Below are 23,218 nucleotides of genomic sequence, written 5' to 3' on the forward strand. Positions count from 1 at the left end.
TATTGAAGGTCTTTCTTCATCCCCTACCTCTCTTCAGAAGAAAAGAACAGAGGTTAGAGAGATGACTTGGTGGCTAAAAGCACTGACTTCTACTCCAGAGACCTGAGTTAGATTCCCAGCACAACAATCTATAACTCATGTTGGTGGTGTACAAACATAGGCAGGCAGAACACCAATGTACATAAAATAAATGAAAACTTAAAAAGAAGGCAATGAAGAAGCACGCATCACAGTTATCCTCATCTTCACAAAGCTGGATTTGGGGGCCTGTTTTAAACCTAAGTTGTAAGATAGCATTTTTCAGAATCTTGTTTCAGCTTTGTACTGCAGTGAATATTATGTAAATCAACATTTTTTTTTCCTGAGCTGGCCTCTGAGATAATATTTCTATCTTGCATGCCTGGACTCAAATCCCAGTATATTCTTCAAGTGCTGTCTGTGACATGCAAGAGATACTTCAAAGGGTGAGGAGATCCAGAGCTAGAATGACTGGGCGATGAGTCTCTGTTCCCATGACTGACTCAGTCCCCAAGGGCTGAGCTTCCTGAAGTCATCCATACGTGATGCTCCAGGTGGGTAAGAGGCTCACGAGGCCCTGTTTCTGCAGAACAAGACTTCGGACAGAGGATGAGAACGAGAAGGTCCTCTGCATTTGGAAATCACAAGCTGACAACAAAATCTACATCATCCCTTGTTAAACCTCATACAGATCAGCTTTGAGATCAGAGTGGCAACTATTTGTCTGATAGACCTGATGACCTTGCGTTCTACTCACAAGTCCCACTGACTGGAAGTGCACTCACAAATCAGTCTTGCAACCATGAGTGAATAGTACACTTTGTGGGGTTTTTAAAAAAGATTTGTTTATTTTTATTTTATGTGTAGGAATGAGTGATGAATGTATATATGTGTACCACAGGTGTTGCAGGTACCTGTAGAAGTCAGGAGAGGGTGCTGAGCCACCTGGAACTGGAGTTATAAATCTTTGTTAGCTACTTACTTAATTAGGGTTCTGAGAACTGAACCTGGATCCTCTGTGAGAGCACTTGGTGTGTATTCTTAACCTCTGAGATGTCCCTCCAGCTCTTATTTTGTTTTATGGGTGTAGGTGGTTTTGTTGCTTTGGTTTTGGTTTGCTAATTTGTTTGAGGATTCAGGGTCTTGCATATTTCCTGCTGACCTTGAACTCTCTATATAGTTAAGGATGACCCTGAACTTCTCACCTCCTTGCCTCTATCTCCTGAGTTCTGAGATTATGGTATACACTGCCACGCCTATTTCAGGTGGTGCTGGAGAATCGAACTTGGAGTGTGTGAACACTAGGAAGTACGCTACTAAATGAGCTATGTCCCTAGCACCTAAATATCACATTGAGAAACAAGCACACTAGGCTGGGGATGCAAAGCTCTGGGTTTAATCTCTAGTAAATAGACCAAAGGAAAAGAGAAGAGCAGGGGGCGGGGGAGAGAGAGAGAGAGAGAGAGAGAGAGAGAGAGAGAGAGAGAGAGAGAGAGAGAGAGAGAGAGAGAGAGAATGAATCTTAAAAAAAAAAAAAAAGAATTTTCATTTCTAAGCAGTGACATTTGCGAATGTTCTACCTGATAGCAATGTCAACCAGCAGATCGTCGCAAGTGTCAGACAGAAAAATGCACGTTAATAAAGTCAGCCCTTTATATGTGGATTAGATAGAGTACCTGGGAACCTGTGATTTGTTTGGGGGGCATGCCATTTTATTTTCTCCTGTATCATCATGTAGATAAGAGCAAGATTGAACTCTAGTGGTGAAAGGGCCAAACTACAAGTTATTTCAAAACCCTACAGATGAAATAATAGGCATGGAATGCTGTACCTAAATAGGGAGACTCAGGAGACTGCGAGCCTGGCGGCAGCCGACTCCCTCCTAAAAGAAGACTCTGTTCAAAAGTACGCAGGCTTCGTCCCATATGGTGTGACTGTTATGCTGTGTTCTAGGGCAAATGCCAAATGCTGGTATTTTTATATTTCTTAAAAGTAACCACTGACTATATATGAATCTACAGGGATAGCATTCATGAAGTCATGGGCTGAAAATACATTTTATTAAGAATTCCTTAAATCAAGCTTGACTAGAATTGTGTTAATAAGAAAACAGAGCTGCCTGCATTTCATTCATTCTGCTAGCATGAACTGAAAAAAAAAAAACCCTCTCTACGTGAGACATGACAGGGGTCAGAAAGAGATACTAAGCAAGTGTTCTGCTTTCTTGTGTGAAAGGTATTTTCTTTTGGTGTGTATACAGAGGTGTGGAAAATTGGAATAGGCAGGTTTTTCTGGATTAAAATAGTTTCAAAGACTGCTATGAATAGAACACACCCATGCCTTGGAATTGGGCAGTAAAAATCTTACGCATTCTTGCCCTGAACAAGCTTGCCTTGTGCATGTGTGGCATGCCAGGCTTACACTATAAATGCTTTACATACATGGACTTGCTCTATATATACTTGACATAAACAAGATTGACTCGTTTGGTCTTTACACATTATCATGCTGTGTCGGAGTGCCTTGCCCCTGATGGAAGCTTGGAATCTGAGACTCTATGTAGCTTTAATTTGAGAGGAAGTAGATTTATATTCATAAACTCTATCAGGCCATCAAGATGGTTTGGTTAGTAGAGACACTGGCTGCCAAGCCTGATGACCCCAGCTTGATTCCTGGAACCTACATGGCAGAAGGTGATAATCAACTCCTGCAAGTTATTCTCTGACCTGCACACACACACACACACACACACACACACACACACACACACACACCCCTACAGAAGAGAGAGGGGGGATACACAAATAAGGAAATAAATTTAAAAATTAAGTTAAAATAAATGTAAAAGAAAACCATTATTCAGAGGCAGGGGCCCATTTGTTGTTAGTTGGTGTTTTCTTTTAAACTCCCAGTGGGCTGGCCAGCAACTGATTTGCTTCTGGGGTTGTCACGGAACAACCTTTTCTGAAACATACAAAGTAAACATGGTATTGGGTATATATTAGTAACCCAGCTTTTAAACTCTTGTAATTTATTTATTTTTTAAATGTAAACAGAGGGCTGGGCATATGGAGACCAGGAGTAAACTTCAGGTGGCATTCTTCCGGAGTCACTCACCTTTTTTGAGGTGGGGTCTTTGTTTGGTCTTGAGCTTGCCAAATAACCCCCAATTCCTGAAATGCAAGCACACCAACATTTCCAATTCCAATGGTAAATTTTTATAGTTAGCTTCCCAGTCATCTTTCAAATTCCATGTGCTCATGTGACCTCGCGTGTCTAATAGTTGGCATGTTGGAAAATGTGTTGCAATGCATGACATTCCAACCCATAATTGTCTCTCTTTACTTTTAAGTTTAGTAGTGTGCTTGTTTGCCTGAATGTATCCCAGCTTGCTCATTCATTCACCCATTGAGGGGCATCGTAGTTGCTTCCAGTGTGTGGTGGTTTTAAATGCAACACCTATAAACATCCACACGCTGGCTTTCGTATGGCCATGGGTTTTCTCATCCGTTGGTAAATACCTAGGTACAGATGTTAAGGCTGGCTTAGCAAAGTGGGAAGCTGTACAACTTCCACCACAGTGGCTATCCATTCTGTGTGCACTGCAGGTGTGGATGAGGCTCCTGGATACTCCATATCCCTGCCAGCTGATGATGGGGTTGGAGTTTGGGATCATAGACACCGGAACTCAAGGTAGATAGGCAGAGATATCTCATTTTTAAATTTGTATTTTTCTAATGACCAACAATGATTAACTGGTCATTTTCATGATTTCATGTCTTTCTTGTTGAGGTGTCTATTTAGGTATTTTATACCTTTCTCTCTCTCTCTCTCTCTCTCTCTCTCTCTCTCTCTCTCTCTCTGTGTGTGTGTGTGTGTGTGTGTGTGTGTGTGTGTGTGTTACACACATATGCATGCACATATATATGGTGTTGAGAATCAAACCCAGGGCCTACATATTCTAGACAAGTGTTCTACCAGTGACTTACAGCCCCTAGCTACATCATTATCATTGTCATTGTCATTGTCATTGTCATCATCATCAAGAGAGAGACAGAGAGACACAGAAAGAGACTGTATGTTTTCCATACCAATGGTTGAAAATCAATCCTTTCTTCACTGAAAACCTTCATAGCTTCCCCAGAGATCAGAGAACAGCTAGATACTTTTGTGTCATTTTCACGTCACTGACTTTTGTACCCTTTCCTTTACCAAGAGTCCTAGAGGGGTCCAGTGACTTCTTCTGGCTTTTTTGGCACTGCATGCACATGGTGAGCAGATACACATGTAGGTAGAACACTACATACAGAAAACAATATAAAAGTTTTATTTTTAGACAGGTTTTATTTATGTGGCTCTGACTATGTTGGCCTCTAACTCACAGAGATAGATCCACCTGTCTCTGCCTCCTGAGTGCTGGCACTGTGCTGTGTATGTATGCATCACCACTACCTGGCAATAAAGGATGTTTTTAAAGAAGTATGCTGAATCTGTAGATCAAATTGGGAAGCATTATTCTGTAATAACATGGTTTCTTATACTCCATGACTATAGCACATCTCTCCACTTATTTATATCTTCTTTCGTTTCTTTTGTCATATTATATATGCCAATAATTCACATTTTAATTTCAGATTCCCATTGTTCATTGTTTGACTTTGTACACTTTTTTAACCTGCAATTTTAGTTGTTTCATTAGTTAATTTCTGTTGAGTCTCACCATTTTACAGAAATAATAACATCATCTTCACATGGGAACTTTTTTATTTTCTTCTTCCTTTCCAGTTTTTCTTTGTTTTTTAGACAGCATCTCATTGTATATCCAGGCTGACTTTGGAGTTCTTCCTGAATGCTGTTACAGGGATCTACCAGTATGCATGGTTTCTTTCTTTTTGTATCTCATGCACAGAATTTCTAGCATGATGTTGAATGGTAATGGTCAGAGAGAAGACTTGCCTTGTTTCTTATCTCTCTTACACATGCACACACACACACACACACACACACACACACACACAGAGAGAGAGAGAGAGAGAGAGAGAGAGAGAGAGAGAGAGAGAGAGAGAGAGGGAGAGAGCTCAGAATTCAGATATCATGAAAAAGGATGCTAGCTATGGTCTCTTTGTAGGTATTCTAGATAAATCTGAAAAACCCCTCCATACACTTCATTGGCTGTGATGAGTCAGACTGCGATTTTATTAAGTGCTTATTTAGCATTAACTTATAGGGAATTTGCTCTTTCTTCTTGAGTGTATTGATATAGTAGATTACACTTATTGATTTCTTGACTATTTTACCAACTTTGCATACTTTGAAGAAATTCAGTTAACGGGCATATAGATAATTTTATGCACTGAATTTGTTTCAATAATATTATATTTAAGATATTTGCATTTTTATTCATGAGAAGTACTTGCAGTTTTCTTGTAATATTTTTGGTTATAGGGTAATACTCAACTCAATGTTTCAGAAATGTTTCTCCGCTGGTTGGTTTTCGGGAGACATTATGGAACAGGCTAATTCTACCTTAAATGTTTGATGGAATTCTCCAGTGAGCCCATTAGAGTTTGATTTTCACTTTTAGAAGGCTGTTGAGCATTGATCTGCGTTTTAAGATATAACTATTCTTGCATCTGCGTGCATCATGGAGGCCTGCTTCTGGCTAAGCCAGCAAACTCTCAGGTTGGGGCTCTGCTCATGGTGTTATTTTTGTTTTCCTGCACTGTGCAAGGGATCAAAAGTGACAATGAGTTGGTGGTTTGTGGCTTTCCTTACGGAGTCTTGTGAGGCTTCTTAGTTTTTCTACAGAACACGCTTCCGTTTTCCTGTCTGTCATTCTGTGTTCTGGCTTTGATGAAGTTTGCTCTAATTCCTATTATTTCTTTTCTAGCTATTTCTATTATTTCTTTTTGCTAGCTTTTAATTTTAATTTTCCTGATTCCTTTAGTTTTTAGTAGCAGAACTTTTGAATTAAAGACCTTAATGTGTTCACGTGATTTTAATTTCCTCTTTGCTCAACTCTAATCATCTATGTCGTGGCTGAGTCTGTTTCTTCTTTCTCTCTTGCTTGCTTTGTGTTTTGGGATGCCCTGTGAATTTTGGCGACAAGGGGACCAAGGCACTAGGCAGCTAAAACTGAAGTAAATGGTCCTATGATGTGAGGACTTTTGTTAACTTGGCAGGAAATAGCCTGTGTTTTCCCTACAGATGCAAAAGGCTTTGAGGTTTCCTCAGGTCTTGCTCAGGCGACTCTGACTTTTATCCCTCTCAGACAATCTGTGTCTTGTAGCTGTCTGTAATCCAAGGCCCTTTCAGAGTGATGGTCACTGTGGGTAGGAGCAAACAGTTTATAAAATTTCAGGAAATCCCAGTGCAGCTATGAGCCTGAGTCCAGCTTGGCGTCCATGAGTTTTCTCCTGCTGGGTAGACTGCTCTGTAGAAGCCTCTGGCAACCTTGCACAATAATCTCTTGCCCCCTTCCAGAGTCACAGGGACAGTGTTCTTAGAGCCAAATGTGGTAAGAATAGAATGTTTAAATGGTAAATCCGCAAATCATGGCCAGCAAGATGCGGCTTCTCCCGATTCCTCCTTCTCACACGATCCCCACTCTCATAGTAGTTGGCATACAGGCCCCCACAGTTCTGGAACTTCCCACCGAAAATGCCGCACTCGTTTCGGACTCCAATAGGTCCTTCTCCACTCAAGAAAATCCCAGCTGCTGCATTCCGGCTAAGCATGATCCTCCAGATTTGGGGGTGTCAGCTTTGCAGCTGTGACGCGCTGCTACATCCCAGAAAAAAAAGATGTTTATCATCTGTGTCACTTGCATTTTCTATTTGAGTTACAACAATGAGAATGGTGGGTCCCAGATCCTTCTTTACAAGTATATGCAAAACCAGGAATATGGGCTAACTTTTAAACCAGACCCGATGAGCTTTACGGAACTGGAAGGAACTTCTCAGCATCCAGGATAGAGCCCAAAAGGAGGCCGGCCTGCGACCTCATCTCATCTGTGGCTTTATATAACTTAGTAAACATCTGAAGGCTGGCATGAAGACTGTTGTACCCAGGCTTTGAAGCTCTGTCAGTGCTAATTGCCTGAGGAAGGGATCGTGTTAACCCTTTCCTTTCTGCTACGGAGGTACTGACCCTGATGTTATGCATATGGCTGATGCCCTGGGTCTCTAGCAAATGGCTTCTGTGACTAACTGTCTACAGACAGGACTAAATGCATTTATGTGTCTGTGGTGTTCTAAGATTCTCATTGTCTCATAGGGTAGCTAGCCGCGAGCAGCGCTTTGCCTTTCTTTTCAAAGAGATTCCGGAGCAACCTCAGCAAATCCTCTGGCAGTGATGAACAGCTGATACAGAAACTCTTCTGGATTTTCCCCTGTGCTCAGTGGTGTTCTCCCATGGAGCGAGCATCCATCTTGGATTTTACCCCGCACTAGCTTGTCCTCCACATATTCACAGATCACAAGGTCATTGCCATAGAAAGGAGGATCACATATACGGTGGCCCCATTTATAACAGCAGTCTCAACCGAACACATCACGTGTGGCTCAGCGTGAACGTTGGCTTCCGGAGGGGCATTTGTTACTTACAAATAGCCGCAAGGATCGCGTCACAGGGCAGACAGAAAACCCAGCCTCCCTCCGCGCTGTGTAAAAAGGAAGGACCATCAGCTCCATCACTTACGCTGCTCTCTAAGTTGTCTGGGAGGTTTATGATCATTCATTAGTTATTCTCCACAGCATGCTTGTGAGAAAAGGGGCAGGGGGCATTCTGAGGGAGGAGGGGAGTCCTTGACATAAACACTGTAGCTTTTCTGCCCCTCTCCAGCCTATCCTGCAGGGTTGCCGGGTGGGCTTTGCTATCATCTGACAGGAGAACATGGTTGAAAAGAAATAGAGGGCTTTTTTTGGTTTCTGCTTGTATATGGTAATAGCAATGTCCTTCACAGAAGTAAAGTGTGGCCTCCTAGGATGGAGGGCGCTTTCTGCAGACCTCCGAGAGTTGTGCCTCTAGGTTGGAAAACTGATATTTCTTTCCAGGGCTCTGTTGTTGCTCGATTATCTATAGACAGGTGTCCCCACTGTTGTAACCTCTCTGTGCAGGTGCAAGTAAAAACAGCTGCCCAAGGTGAAGATCAGTCAAGGCATAGGGGATTATTAGGCGAGGGAGGACATTGTAGACTCTCAGAAGCCTTCATCCACAGCTCTCTTTCTGCTGCTTTAGAAAACTGCTCCAGCCTTTTGTTTTACTTTTCTTGCTAAAATGCCATCAACATCCATGAACAGGGGGCTTATTCTGTATGGTGTCTGTGGGTGTCACAAAATTATTCACTGTGCTGAAGGCTGAGCCTGAAAGTGGGGCATTCCAGAGAGCCATGCTGCCTATTTCTAAATGAGGCCTGAGTAGACCTTGGAAATAATGGGTTCTTGGGAGAAGGCCAGAGGCAGAATGCGTTCTAGGAGCTCTGGATTGAATCAAGGGCTTGTATTATAAACAGCATCTGGAATTCTCCAGAATAGAATGCTGTCCATCCCGGTTTGCAGGGTGTTCTTATTCAAAAGCAAATCAGCTCCTCTTGCCTGTGGGTTTTGAAATTTTATCTTAGCACTTCAGCCAGTCCACACATGTTCCCTAAATAAGATGCACAGCCCCCAAGGAGGAGCAGTCTAGGCCGTGGGGCAGACTCTACAGTCATTTGTTCACCATACCAAGTTTCTTCCTAGGTTTTCTGTGCATTCCTTATAATGGGGTATGTCAACAGAAAACACAGTTCCTGCACCAAAGGGCACAAGAGTTCATTTATTCTGAGCTTAATATGAGTGACCACAGCCCAGGGATATGGATTCATATATCACTAAGGGACATGTTAAAATGCTGAAGAAGTTGCAGGAAGTTTCACAGTCACAGACAAAAGCCAAAAGTCAAAGTGTTTATGCAATACCATGAGGGCATTAGGTAAGTGGGTCCCTAGAGTCTGCAAGTCTCAACTATAGGTTTCAGATACTACAACATTTTTAGCTTCAGGGTTGTTAAAGGTAGTGTCTGTTGAGTATTGCATTGGGAAAAACTCACCTAATCCTCGGAAGGATATTAAGACAAACACAGAGCTTGGTAGCAGATGACTAGTAAGGGATCTAAGGATAGCCCAACATAATTTTGGATGCCTATCTGCAACTTTCTTTCTCTCCATAAATAAAATTTGTAGTCAGTCAATCTTCAGTGCAGATATGAGTTCTTCAGAAAATTTCAGTCCACACATAGCAAGTTACTTTCTGCTAAACCTCAGTTTTATTGTCCTTTAAATGGAGCAACGATATTACTTATGGGGATAAAATCATGAAGAAATGTATTTCCTGGGTGCATGGTGTTTAGTTAATATTTGATGCTTTTATGCACCTTCAGCTTTGTTGTTGTTGTTGTTGTTGTATTTTGTGGATTGGCTGTAACAACATCTAATGCTTGTGCTAGCAGGGAGGTGCCTAGTTAGTTCAGATGCTGAATGAGACTAAAAAGTTGGCACTTTGGTCACTCTTTTTACTAGGGAATCTCTCTTATTAATTCCACGTTTCTCTTTTGCAGAAAAGAAATTGTGTTATAAATGACTCCAGGTAGAAGCCCTTCCAGGCATGTTTACATGGGAAAGTGTGGATATTAAGAGGTTCCTGCATGGCTCTCTCTTCTCTCTCTCTCCTCACCCACCTAGCACAGTGCAAAGACAGAGCCATGGTTACCACAGGAAAGGAGTAGGTGTCCTCATAGTCCTCCAGAATTCTGCATCATACAGCATCATACAGCATCATACAGCATTGCTAAATGTTGTTAATTTCTAGAACACAAGTTTGAAGAGAAATTTCTGTTGAACTTCCACATGGTGATTAATTTCTGTACTTCTGAAGTCATTTTAAACAAGCCATATTATTACTACTAACAATGTTTCATGGCAACGTTATGCCCAGTGGACAACAAAAATACTCTCAAGGAAAAAAAAAACAGAGTAAAGACAATATGAAACATGAATGCAGCTTTGTGCATATTAATTTGTTTTCACCTCTAACTTTATGTAAAGATTTCAGTGCTGGGCGGGGACTATTGTATCAGCTTAATTTTTAAAAGCAAATGTTACAGAAACATGAATATCTTATGACTGAATTAGTTGAGATAATGAAACACTTGGTGCCCCCAGATGATGCAGGGTGCTTTGCTGAGACCTTGAAAATATTGTTTTGATGATTAGAAAAGACAAGACTGCTGCAGAAGCTGTTCCTGATTGAACAGACATTCTGCATCCAATTCGGTTCGCAGCTGACTGACTGCGTAGCCCTGAGTACCACTTCACATTGAAGACCATTGCTGCTGTGAATCTGAGATATATAAAATATCACAAAGCCATTTGCTCAAATAGGCCCTTGGCTCTCCGTTATGGGGTCTGTAGTGGTTGCTCAAGTCTATTTCTGGATCCTGCTGTTGTGAAAACATAGGAACTTTACATTAAAGACAACTATTTTCTAAATCACCATACACGTTTGTTAGAATATTGACATTATCTATTTTATATCACAAGTTAGTTTATTCAAATCACTTATTTCTCTATGAAATTGAGATGCTTCCATGGAATTGCATCCATCCATTCCCCTTTGGGATACTGGGGTTCCTTGTCCCAGACTCTGTTGTTGACTTCCAGGTGTCAGTGTCATGGAGACTGATCTTTGCTGATGAGGGAATTCCCTCTTCCTGGTCACTGGCCAGAACAGATGACAAGCCCGCATGCCTCCTAAAAGACTAAACAGGAAAGGGAGCAGCTGGGGATGACAGAGGACTGCTGCAGCACTCATTTGTCCCCTGCACATCTTCAGGACTCACTGGTCTGTTCTTCTACTCTCTTCACTCAATTAGCCCAGAAGGCTGCTCCAGATTCCAGGTGTTTGTGTCTGGGGCATGATTGAGACAAAGATGCATTTTTTTTTCTAAAAATTTGTTTCACGTTTACCATTTATTTTTGTGTGTATGTATACACACATATGTCACAGTGTACATGCAATGGTCAGGGGAAAACTCATAGGCATTAGTTCTCTCCTTCTACCATGTGGGGCCCATGAATAGAACTCAAGTTATCAGGCTTGGTGGCAAGCACATTTACCCACTGAGCCATCCCAACAGGCCTCAGAGATTTTTTTCTTTAAGTTCCCTTCTTATTGTTTTGTCCACAGGGACGATTTATTTTTAAGACAAGGTCTTAATATGTAGTTCAGCCTGGTCTCGAACTCACACTCTTCCTTCCTCACCCTCCTGACTCTATTGCAATGTTATGGATTACCACCAAGCTTGTCTTGAACAAGGAAATTATTTTTTTAAAAAACAAGCAATAATCAACAACAAAAATCCACCAGGGTCTTAATACATAGTCATGGCTACCTGTGAATTCACTGTGTAGACAGCAGTGGCCTTGAAGCCACAGTGAACCGACTGCCTTTGCCCCTTGTACCACAAGAAGTATTTCTTTTCTATAGTCTTAAGTAGCTTCATGTGCAAGACAGACCAATTATTGGCTAAAGATACAGTCTAGGGAATACCCAAATCCAAAATCCTGAATGCTCAAACTCTGAAACTTGAATTCAGTCAATGTCTGAGAAGTGTGAATTCACTCATCAGCAAAGTCTGATGACAGAAGCTGAAAATCTTTAACAAGTTTTTATTATGCTAAAAATTACCCAAAATATGGTTTAAAGTTGCCTTCAGCTATGTGTGTAAAGTACATATGGAACATAAATGAATTTTTCATTATACTTTGGTCTCATCCAGTGACATCTCATTACATATATGTAAATGTGGCAAAATCTGAATTCCAAAATACTTCTGGCCCCAAGCATGTTGGTAAGAGACATGCAGACTGTGCCGCTTTGATTGATATTATAGGTGGAAAACTGTGGCGGGCATGTGGGAAAGTCAGTGCGTCTGTCTGCTCCATGCTCATCAGCAGTGGAGAAGCATGTGCAATGGTGGGTCTGCAGACTTGCCGAGAAACCTCCCTTCTGCCCTTCTCTGCACCCCAGACAGCCCCACGCATTGTCCCGGCATGCTGTCTTTGAGACTGTGTTTTGCTATATTGCTTTATCTCTCAATATGAAAGGATTAGAAAGGATTCCTCTTGGGCTGCGCTCCTCTGGGTTTCTCAAGCATCAGCGTCAATTGGCAAGGCTGATAGAACAGAGCTCTGCCCCTCCCACCCAGAGTGTCATCTGCAGAAACTCGGGTCTAGGAATTCGCATTTTCCATAAGCGTCCAAGTGCTGCTGCTGCTGGTGGTGGTTCCAAGCCACACACTTTGAGAACTATTGCTACAGATGCTTGAGAAAAAGATAAAAGAAGTAGAAGACATGAGAGCAAGACATTCCCAATACTGTCTTACTGTGTCTTTGAGCTGTATCTAGATACCAAATGAGGAAACCTTTAATTTAATGCCAGACTGTCCTTGAACTTATTAAGTAGCCAAGGATAGCTTTGAACTCCTGATCCTCCTGCCTCTACTTTCCAAGGGCTGGTAATACATGTATATGTCACATGCCTGGCTTATGCAATGCTGAGGGTCAATCTCAGGGCTTTATTCATGTTAGGCAAACAAACTACTGACGGGGCTACATCTCCTACCCTCAAGGAAACTCCTACATGGTTTCGTCAAACCACCAGTACTGAGATCCTAGTGCTTTGTGACCTCTTTGGTTGCTGTATTCCTCTGGCCAATTTTTCCTTATCTCACATTTTGTAAATCTATTTTCCATACATATGGAAATAACATAGGGGTTGTCATTACTCAGTTGCAGTCACCATTTACCAAAATTGAATCCATTTAAATGTAAACCTTCCAAAAATCTCAGATGGTCCAGGTTTCCCACTACTATGAGAGCTTTTTGGAACAGGGCATCTTCGGTGCTAAAACAGGAACTTTGGAGACAAGCCTAGCATCAGTAGATCACTTCCAAGCTTAATGAACATGTACTTTTGTGTTAGGATGTGCTGTGCACATATGTAACATTGGGTGTACATGCATGTGTATACACACACACACACACACACACACACACACACACACACACACACTCCCTGGATCAGGAGCCCACTAATTCAGCTACATTGAACCCCTGGGATCCTCCTTTCTCCACTGGAATTATAGTGGCCATGTCTAGTGATTGCATAGGTATTAGGGATCTGAATTCAGGTCTGTGTGCTTACGTGGCAGGCACTTTACTCACTGAGTCACCTCTCCATCGCCACGAGCATTTATTTTTTGTCATCTAGGTAATTTACAAAATTTTCGTCATATCACATCAGTAATACACATCTTTTCATCCTCAAGATTGAATCAGAGCTGGGCGTGGTGGCCCATGCCTGTAATTCCAGCACATGTGAGAACAAGACAGGAGGATTGTTACAACTATGAAGCCAGAAAAAAGATACGCAATGTCTTCCAGGCTAGCCTGAGCTACAGAGTGAAATCCTGACCCAAGAACCAACCAAACAAAAGCATTCAACTGAGCAAGTAAATACAGCCTTATTTCCTACCTTCATGCTATCTCCATGTTAGAAAGTAAAGCCCACTGTGCATCCTTAACCGATCACAGAACCTTTTGAGAAGTAAAAAGGGTTTTCGTGCCACAGACCTGATATCTGGACTAAAGATGATCTCTGACTTTATAGGCTTTCAAAAAGACTCATTTGCAACACTAAATTAACCCAAAATTGGCTGCTAAGACTCACGTGTTTGGGAATAAACAAGTCCATTTATTTCTGAAGCCTTTCCATCTCCTTTCTCTTCAGGGCCATTAATTCCATGAGCTTTTCAAACTGTGATTTGCCAGCAGCTGTGAAAGCGTAGCAAATTAATCATAGATGTATGTTAAGTTGCTTACCTTACCATCCCTGGTCTAGGGGTAGGCTCTTGTGAGTGCAATGGCTGATCGAAGAGTCTTTCCATAGAACCGCCTGGCAATAGGGAGCCATTTTTTGTTCTGCTTGTCGTGATGTTCATAGGTAAGGGATAAAAACCAAGCCCTGATGTGCAGACCTGCATGCAGGCTGCTGAGGGTGGAGCATGGCATGGAAGAGCATGCAAGTGTCAAGGCAGATGCACCCTTCTGTTACCGTGTTCATCTGCAACTCCCTCCGAAGGCCTGCCCATTGACGCCTTGGTCCTTAGTGTGGTGCTGTTACAGATGGCAGGCCCTTTAAGACAGGAGGCACAGGAAGAGGTGGGTTATCACTCAGGCCATGCCCTTGGAAGTGTATCTCTGCTCCCACAGATGTTTATTGCCTCCTGGCCCAAGGTCTAATGGCAATGGCTCTGCCCTATCATATACCTTAAATCCTCAAATCTGTGAGCCACAGCGAACCTTCTCTCTGTAAGATGACAATCTCACGTTTGTTATAGGGGTGGGAAGCTGATCAGTCCACCTTCATTCCCTTGAGTTTTACAAATCCAGAGTTTCAGACATCACATAAACACCAGTACCTTTTCCAGCACCAGTCAGCTTTTCCGTCTTCAGTCCTCAGCATTCCTGATGTCTCAGTGGAGGCCCTGCAGTTTCTCATGTGTAGTTCATGGCTCCATTTTTTTTTCTGTTGTGTTTCCTGGTTACTGCTACTTTTTGCTCATAGGTCTGGGCCTCTGAGATGTGGTTTGCTTCCTATCCATATTAGCTCTCTGTAGTATGGCTAAGGCTGAATTTATAAGTAATATCTGGAGTCTCAACTTAACCCCTGAATGTAGGACTTCCCGCACCTCCACTGAGTTGAGTCAGAACTAAATACCACAAGCCATGTAAATGAGGAATAAACTCGTCCTACAGGTCTAAAGACATGGTGCTGGCATTTGTGGGGGGCCTTCTTCACTACCTCATAATGAGACAGAGGCCATCATAGGATGGGACAAAGTGAATGTGCTAGCTCAGCTCTCCCTTTTCTGATGAGGCCATTAATACCATAATGGGAGGCCCACCCCTAAGGCCACATTTGATCATGATTGCCACCAAAAGTCTTTACTTCTTAAGCATATGACTATAGATATGATGTTTAAATATTAGTTTTAAAGGAGACAAAACCTAGAACATAGCAGATGGTTTTCTTTTTGAATATTCTCCTCACCCTGACCCCAACCCCCACCCACCATCACATCCCCATGCCCATTTGTGAACCATTCAGAGAAAGCTAAAGCAGTCACATGCAGTGCCTCCTTCCAGTCAGTGTTCCGTCAGATCCCTAGTACCAACATTCTCCAGTAAAGAGATAGCCAAACATGGTTTCCACATTCCACAGTGATGATGGTTGGCTTTCTCATGGAGCACTTGATGACCTATTTTGTCTCACTTGGGTGGTCTTTGCTCACTTTACTCTTCTATAAAAGACAGAGTTGCTAAGCAACGAAGGAATCAGAAGGGCCCTGGGGTTGTTTATAAGCACAGTTGGAACAGAGTATGTTCCTGAGCATCCCATGGAAGACTTGATGGAAGATACATGGATCCCTGCACTCCACCCACCATGCACCCAGACGTTTAGCTCTGTGTGGAAGCCTAGAAGAGACAGCCTCCCTAGCTAAATTAATAACAGAAAGCTGTCTGGGATAACTTACAAAGACAGCAAAGTCCTGGGCAAATATAAAGCGAATGTGTGTTATTTTATTCAACCTGTTCATTAGCAAGAGGGGCATAGAATATAAAAACCAGTTGAAAGAAAGAGAAAAGGACAGGTGTTTATGGGTGCTATTAAGATATGATTTCTGGGGGCTGGAGAGATGGCTCAGTGGTTAAGAGCACTGCTGCTCTTCCGAAGGACCAGGGTTCAATTCCCAGCACCCACATGGCATTTTACAACTATCTGTAACTTGAAGATCTGACACCGTCACACCAATGCACATAAATTAAAATTAAATAAAATATTTTTTAAAGATTTCTGGGTTGGCTACAAAATGGGAAAATGACCAAGAGAGCCATGCTGTCGCCTTTCCTGGTGCATTGCTCTACTAGGCATAAATGATTTCCCTTGCTATGTGACAAAACCTGTAAGTTACCCTCTGCCCCCATAGCATTGTAAAGTAGCGTAATGAATGAGAAAGCAAGCATAGTTGCCTTGAAAGAACAGTCCAGACACCTCCTATTTCTAAATTCCAGATGCTTACTGTGGCCAAAACACTCACCCAGATGGGAAAACGAAGGTTCAGGGAGATTCTGTAGCTTCCTCAGAGTCCTGTGGTGGCTTAATATTGACACAGAGGTGAGAACTAGAGACTAATCAGAGGAGAAAGCATCTCCTCTTCCCTGGGCCACATCTTGTCTTCCTGAAGACCCACAGGTACCCTGCAGACAGTGACTACCCGCAAGTAACCATGGCCTCACATGGCCTGTGGACACAGGAGGTTTCCTTATAGAGAGAACAGGATGTATCTGAAAGTTAATGGCCTTGGAATGATACCCAAACAATGACAGAGAGGTCTGGGTGAGCACACAGACCTTGCACCCAGGCCTCCTCATCCTGAAGTAGCAGTATATTTCCGAGGTCCACTTCACACAGCCTCTTGGATGGTGTCCAATCCAAATGGACTCAAGGTGCTCCCAGGAATAGCCTGGTGGTCAACACCTGCTGGAGCGCCTTTCATCCAGACTCACTCTCTGTTCCCTCACCTCTCCTGAGATTCCTTTCCCAGGAAGTTACTGGTATGCAAATCCTTGAGAACAAGCTGGCCTTGGGAGGACCCAGGCTTTTTAGAAATGGTTCAACCCCCACCGTGATGCGTGAAAACAGCCTTTAACTCTGATGGCTTGAGTGAGACACATGTGGTCAGCTGGGCAACGGACAGATGGTGAAGAGAACACAGCTTGTTAGGAAAGATTCTCTTTAGTAAATCTTTTGTCATCAAATTATAAAGTCTTTCTTATTAGGATTTTAGAGCCGGGATGTGTTGCAAGGCTGCCTCTGTGTGGATGTCCAAATCCTTTAATCCTGTGTAAATATTCAGAATATTCATAATTCCAGAAAGGAGACGTTTAATTAACCTTTGATAAGTGCAAATTTCACTCAGAGTTTTAAAACAAATACTTTAAAACTTAAGCTGTGAAAGGTAGTAGAAATCAAAATTTCAAAGGCAATATAAAGATCACAGGGTTTCAGGAGTAGACGGGAGTAATCTTAGAGTCGTAAGAAAGTCGAGAGCAGAAGCGGAGAAAGCAAGTACGGAAATGAAACAGTTATGAGTTCAGAAAGTAAGCCTGCATGGAAATGCTCGGCAAAGGTGAGCCTTAGTGAAGAAATGCAGACAAGATCTAATGAGCTCCCCAACCGTCTCTTGTGAGAGTTAGCCTCGTATGGTAAGTACTGTTCATCTTCAAGTAGGTGCTTTACATACGGCCATTATGCCTGACTCACAGCAGCTCTTACTGTCCAATAATCAAATACAGAAACAAGTTAGGAAATGCCTGCTCTGTTCTCTCTCTGTGTGTGTGTGTGTGTGTGTGTGTGTGTGTGTGTGTGTGCATGTGTGTGTGCGAGTGTGTATGTCTCTGTGTATGTGAGTATGTGTGTGTGTGGGCATGTGTGTAGGTGTGTCATAATAACAACACCCTTTTCTTACAGAGTCACTTAAGAGAGGCTGGAGAAATGAATATATAGTTAAGAGCACTTTCTGAGTTTTTCAGAGGACCGGAGTTCAGTTCCCAGGACCCACATGGGGCAAATCAACTTCAAACTCCAGTTCCAGAGGCTCTTATGCTCTTTTCTGGGCTCTGAGGGCACATGCATGCACAGACAAGCATGCTCACATGCATTTTAAAAATAATGATAATCACTTAAGAAAGAAAATAAATAATGGTGATATTCCTTTAAAGCAATGAATGCTTTAGGAAATATATTCTAATTTTATTATATTTTTAAATATACATTTAAAACTAAGCACACACACACACAGAGACATACACACTGGATTTAGATCAAAATGGTTTTTTGTTTGTTTGTTTTTGTTTTTCAAGACAGGGTTTCTCCATGTTATCTTGGCTGTCCTGCACTCGCTTAGTAGACCAGGCTGACCTTGAACTCACAATAATCCGCCTGCCTCTGCCTCCCGAGTGCTGGGATTAAAGGAAAGTGCACCACGCCCAGCTAAAATGTATTGATTAATATCTTGGACTGTTCACTTATTTTACTATGTGTCTCTTTCCATGTCAGTAAGTATTTATTAAAAAAATAACCTATTATTGGAACTCTTGATATCTCATTCCACGAGTTACATAATTTTCCCTACCATTAGACGATTTTTATACATATAAATATTTGTCATTATAAACAATGCTACAGTGATTATTTTAATCTCTTAGTTGGTTTCTTGTGATGAATTATGATAAGTGGAGTTTTATGAAACACAGGTATGAACATTTTGACACTCTTTGCTAAATTTTTCACTTCCAGATAAAAGGCTGGGCATGGCTTTACTCCTAGCACTTAGGAAGTGGAGGAAGGAGGATTCGAAGTTCAAAGCCATTCTCAGTTACATACAAGTTCCATGCCAGCCTGGATGGCATTAGACATGCTCTCTCTATATGTACATTGTATGTGGATATAGGACTTACATGTTCTTTTAAGCTACCACTTACTTGCATGTTTTAGCCAGACTTCTTTCTATGCATCCCTGGTTGTCCTGGAACCTACTATGTAGACTAATTTCTATATCCACCTGCCTCTGCCTCTGTTTTCTGAGTGCTGACATTAAAGGCAGGTACCAGAACACTGGCTTTAACTTATTATATTAGTATTAAACATTTACTCCTATGATACATTAAAAATGTCAATTTTAAATCTAGAAATACTACTAGTAACCATTGATTTGTTTATTCCATTTGCCTGCTTTACTGTATAATTTTAAGAGGCCTATTGTCTCACAATATTAACCCTTAGTCTGCACTTAGTATGTATTTGTTGAGCATGAATTTCATGGCAATCTGCATGCTAGGCACAGAAGACACAATATCAGAGCTAATGACATGGCTTTTCAGAAAAGTTGCCCACTCTCAAACCTCAAGACCTGAATTCCATCACTAGGAGAGAGGAGGCCAAGGAGAGAGCCAGATGCTGCAGGCTGTCTTTGATCTCCACAGTCACAGGACTGCCTTGCAGGAAACCTTCCCTGGGACAACATCTGCTTCATCCTTTGATTTCTCCTGGTGAATCACAGAAGCACAGAGTGGCCTTGGTGACACCTACCCGAGTCCCAGCAGCCATTGAGGGAGTGTGCAAGAGCAGTCAGAACTCCTCACAGTGGGAAAATTTACCTGAGTTCAAACAGGTTTGAGTGTTCCTGGACCTCTTAAAGTGAGACCTCATTGCTTCAAAGCACTGTGACAAAAAAAAATCGGGAAGATAATTTTAAGAGGGAAAAAAAAAACCTCAAGTACTCAGCCATGGCTGTAACAGTCAATCAAAGAAATAAAATAAATAAATAAATAAATAAATAAATAAATAAATAAATATTACCAAACTTACAAAAGAGCAATACATTGCAACAACTTACAAGAGGAAAGCACCCAAAGTTCATTAGGAAATTACAAAAGTGATAGAATTACTAGCAAAAAACCTTAAAGCAATCATTAAACTATTTTATATATTCAGTAGTAAGTGGAAAACCCAAACAGTTGTGGCCAGAAAAACAGAGAGGACTCAAAGCAAACTTCTAGACAAGGAAACTCAACATCTGGATGAAAGCACACAATATGGGAAGACAGTTACAGATTAAACATGGCGGAAGGAACCTGCTGAACTTGAAGACATGGCATATAGCAGCCCTCCCAAATGTATCACAGGACAGGAACAGTTGTAAAGATTGGAAGGGGAAATCCATGAACTCATGGAGGCTGTAAACAGTCAAATAGAAGGCAAATACGTTTCCCAAAAGAAGAGGAAAGGGAAAAAAAGGGACAGAAAAAGAAAAAAAAAATACCAAATACAACAAAAGAGGAAATTGTAAAGGAAATGAATACCCCTGAGAGAAATTGGGGCAGTAGAAACTAAGATATGCAAAACTGTTTGAGATTCCTTTCCTTTTCTTCATTCTATTAGAATATTCTAGAAAATAGATGATGCTTGACTTACAATGAAATTACATTTCTATAAGACCTTTGTAAGTTGAAAATGAGTCAAAACTGCTAAATTCATCAGTTCTCAAAGCCAAGCAACTTAGAGCACCCTTGCTCATCGTTCTGACCTCATGGCTGGCTGGGAGTTGAGGCTCACTTGTACCACAAAGCATCATAAAAGTACCATCCTGCGTGTCTCTAGCCCAGAGAACACCTTAAAGTGCAGTACGTGGAGAATGGGTTCTCCTGAATGCATATGGCTTTCACACCTCTGTATAACTGAAAAGACTTCAGTGTGGTCATTGTAAATTAAGACCCACTTGCACTCGTATTCAGTGCAGATCTTCCTGAGAGCCCATGGTTGCATGAATGCCTGATTGTGTCAGCATCTTGTGCAGCAGTGGACAGCTGAGTGCTGTTACCAGGACCTGGGTCTGTTTCCCATCTGGCCCTTATGGCCACCCCTCTGCCTCACTCTTAGTGAAGTATCAGAGCATGGCCCTCATGCTTTAGGTTCAATCAGACTCCAGCTGAAACAGAGCCGTGCAGGAGGCAAGCCTATTGGGTTTTGATGAGAGGAAGTTGAGACAATTTTACTGATTGCTTCTATTTTTTTTTCTATCAAAAAGATGATGAGATGGGGAAATTGGAGACTTGATGAAAACAGAGAATATTTGACCTAAGTCCTGTGAAAACTAAGCTCGAATGGACAAAAAGTAAGATGGAAAATAGGATTGTTGGAGAAAATGCCCAAGCTGTTTAAGGTCACTGACCACCAATGTCGGTTGGCCCCAATTTGCACAGGTGTGTGCCACGTAGCTCTGAAATCTGAGCATAGGCAGCATGTGCTGTGAGACAAGTCCAAATGTAGATGGGGTTTTTGCTAGTCAAGTGTAAAAGTGGCAAAGGGCATTGAAAGTACTTGCAAGAGAGTGATTGAAGAGGTGAATGCTAAGATGCATGATGAAGTGTAAGAAAAGATGAAGACAGAAGGAAAATAGAGGGACTGCAGCTCACGTACATAGACCAAGTACTGGATCATTGGAAATATAAAAACAGATAGAAGAAAAGGGTGTTGATGATCTCAAGACAGTAAGGTGGAAAGCCATAGAGGAAGATATCTGCATGTCTGTGTAGGGCACATATACTGGTATTCTGACATTCATGCCCCATATTCACATATTACATACATACATATGTACGTACATACATACATACATACATACATACATGCACACACACAGAGGCACACAAACATGCCTGTATATGTTTGATATGGACAAAATTGTTTTTTAAAATTGTCTCAGATTATACTGGCTAACTCTGTTGATATGGGACCCTCAGGTTTGGAAGGCCAGCTGCACACTAAACCCCACATCTGCCTTTTAATTTTACCTGGTTAGGTCTAAAATGATTCTGGGCTTCAGTGGTGCTGTTTTAGAAAGGAAGTTACTTTCTCCTATCTGCCTCCATATCTTTGTAAATGTCAAGTGAAATAAGATATGAGAAAAGGTGGTATCATTTCTTTGGAGGCAAGCTAGCCAGATGGCTTGTATTTTTCTGTTACATGTATCCATCTCTTAGCAGAAGTCAGGGATCACTTCCCCCACCACCACCTTTTTTTTTTTAAAGCAATCCTGTAAAACATTCTAGTTTACCATATGGTTTCAATTACCTGGAAAGCCCATTGTTTGCCGTTAACGTTGTCATTCTTTCTCCTTAGTAGAGGGAAACTGGGTGCTGAGTGTCAAAACGGAGCTTCTTCTCTAAGGCAGGGAGTCAGCAGTTCAACAGGAAACGAGCATCGAACCTGGCACAGTTCCTTGTAAATGCTCCACACCCAGAGATTTGCTTGAAGACAAGCCAAGTTCATTTTAAAATTCTTCCTGCCCAGAAACAAGCTGCTCTGGATTATGTGCATATTAATCTAAGGGGACAGCTAAGGATCCAGATGTGCAGGTGCCTTGCCTATGCAAATGTGCATGAAAAATTATTTATGTACTTAAATTCTCACAGAATCTCACTGAATCCGATTCTTTGCCAAAAACCATAGCTGAGGATTTACATGTTCTTGGTTCCATTAGGGGAAAAGAACAAAACAAAACAAAACAAAACAACAAAAAACAAAGTAGCAACAACAGAGCAACCACAAGTTTCTTTGAAAGACTCTATGAGTGGTGAGTCTTTGACAATATTCCTGTCAGAAGATACAAGTGAGGGGGTAACAGTTGAGATGTAATCTGAAGAAATTATTTGAATAAAGTTAAATTAAAAAAAAAGAAAATATAAATGAAATGGACAATTTTATTGATAGAAAAAAAAACAATGTTCGTGTCGTATAGAATAATAATAATGAGCATGATGTTCCAAACATAAATTAAGGAAGAACTGATCAGATGAGCTTTGTAAACTGTGTTAGTTTGCTTCTCTGCTTCTGTGATGAAATCAACTTGGGAAAAGAAAGGGATTTTTTTTTTTTTTAATGACAGCCTATCATTGAAGGAAGTCAGTAGAAACCATGGAGGGATGTTGCTTCATGGCTTGCTCTTTATGGCTTGTTCAGCTTTTGTTCTTACACTACCCAGGCCCATCTGCCCACGAGTGGAGCCACCCACTCTGTCCTAGCACTGATTCACGGCACACAGTTGGATGCATCTCATATCCAGGATAACTAACCTCAAAGATGATCACCAGTAGATGGTAGATTCTCCATCCATTCTTTAGTTGATAGGAACATGAGAGAACAGTCTGTTCTCTCTGTGTCTCTGTCTGTGTCTCTCCCTCCCTCCCTCCCTCCCTCCTCCTCCTCCTCCTTCTTCTTCTTTTCTCTCTGTCTCTTTCTCTCTCTCTCTCTCTCTCTGTCTCTCTCTCTCTCTGTCTCTCTGTCTCTCTCTCTCTCTGTCTCTCTCTCTCTCTCTGTCTCTCTTTCTCTGTCTCTCTCTCTCTGTCTCTCTCTGTCTCTCTCTGTCTCTCTCTCTCTCTCTCTCTCTCTCTCTCTCTCTCTCTCTCTCTGTATGTGTGTTGATTTGAAAGAAAATGGCCCCCATAGGCTCATAAGGAGTGGCACTATTAGAAAGTGTG

The sequence above is a fragment of the Acomys minous genome, assembly GCF_964271855.1.
Source record: "Acomys minous genome assembly, chromosome: 17".
NCBI lineage: Eukaryota > Metazoa > Chordata > Mammalia > Rodentia > Muridae > Acomys > Acomys minous.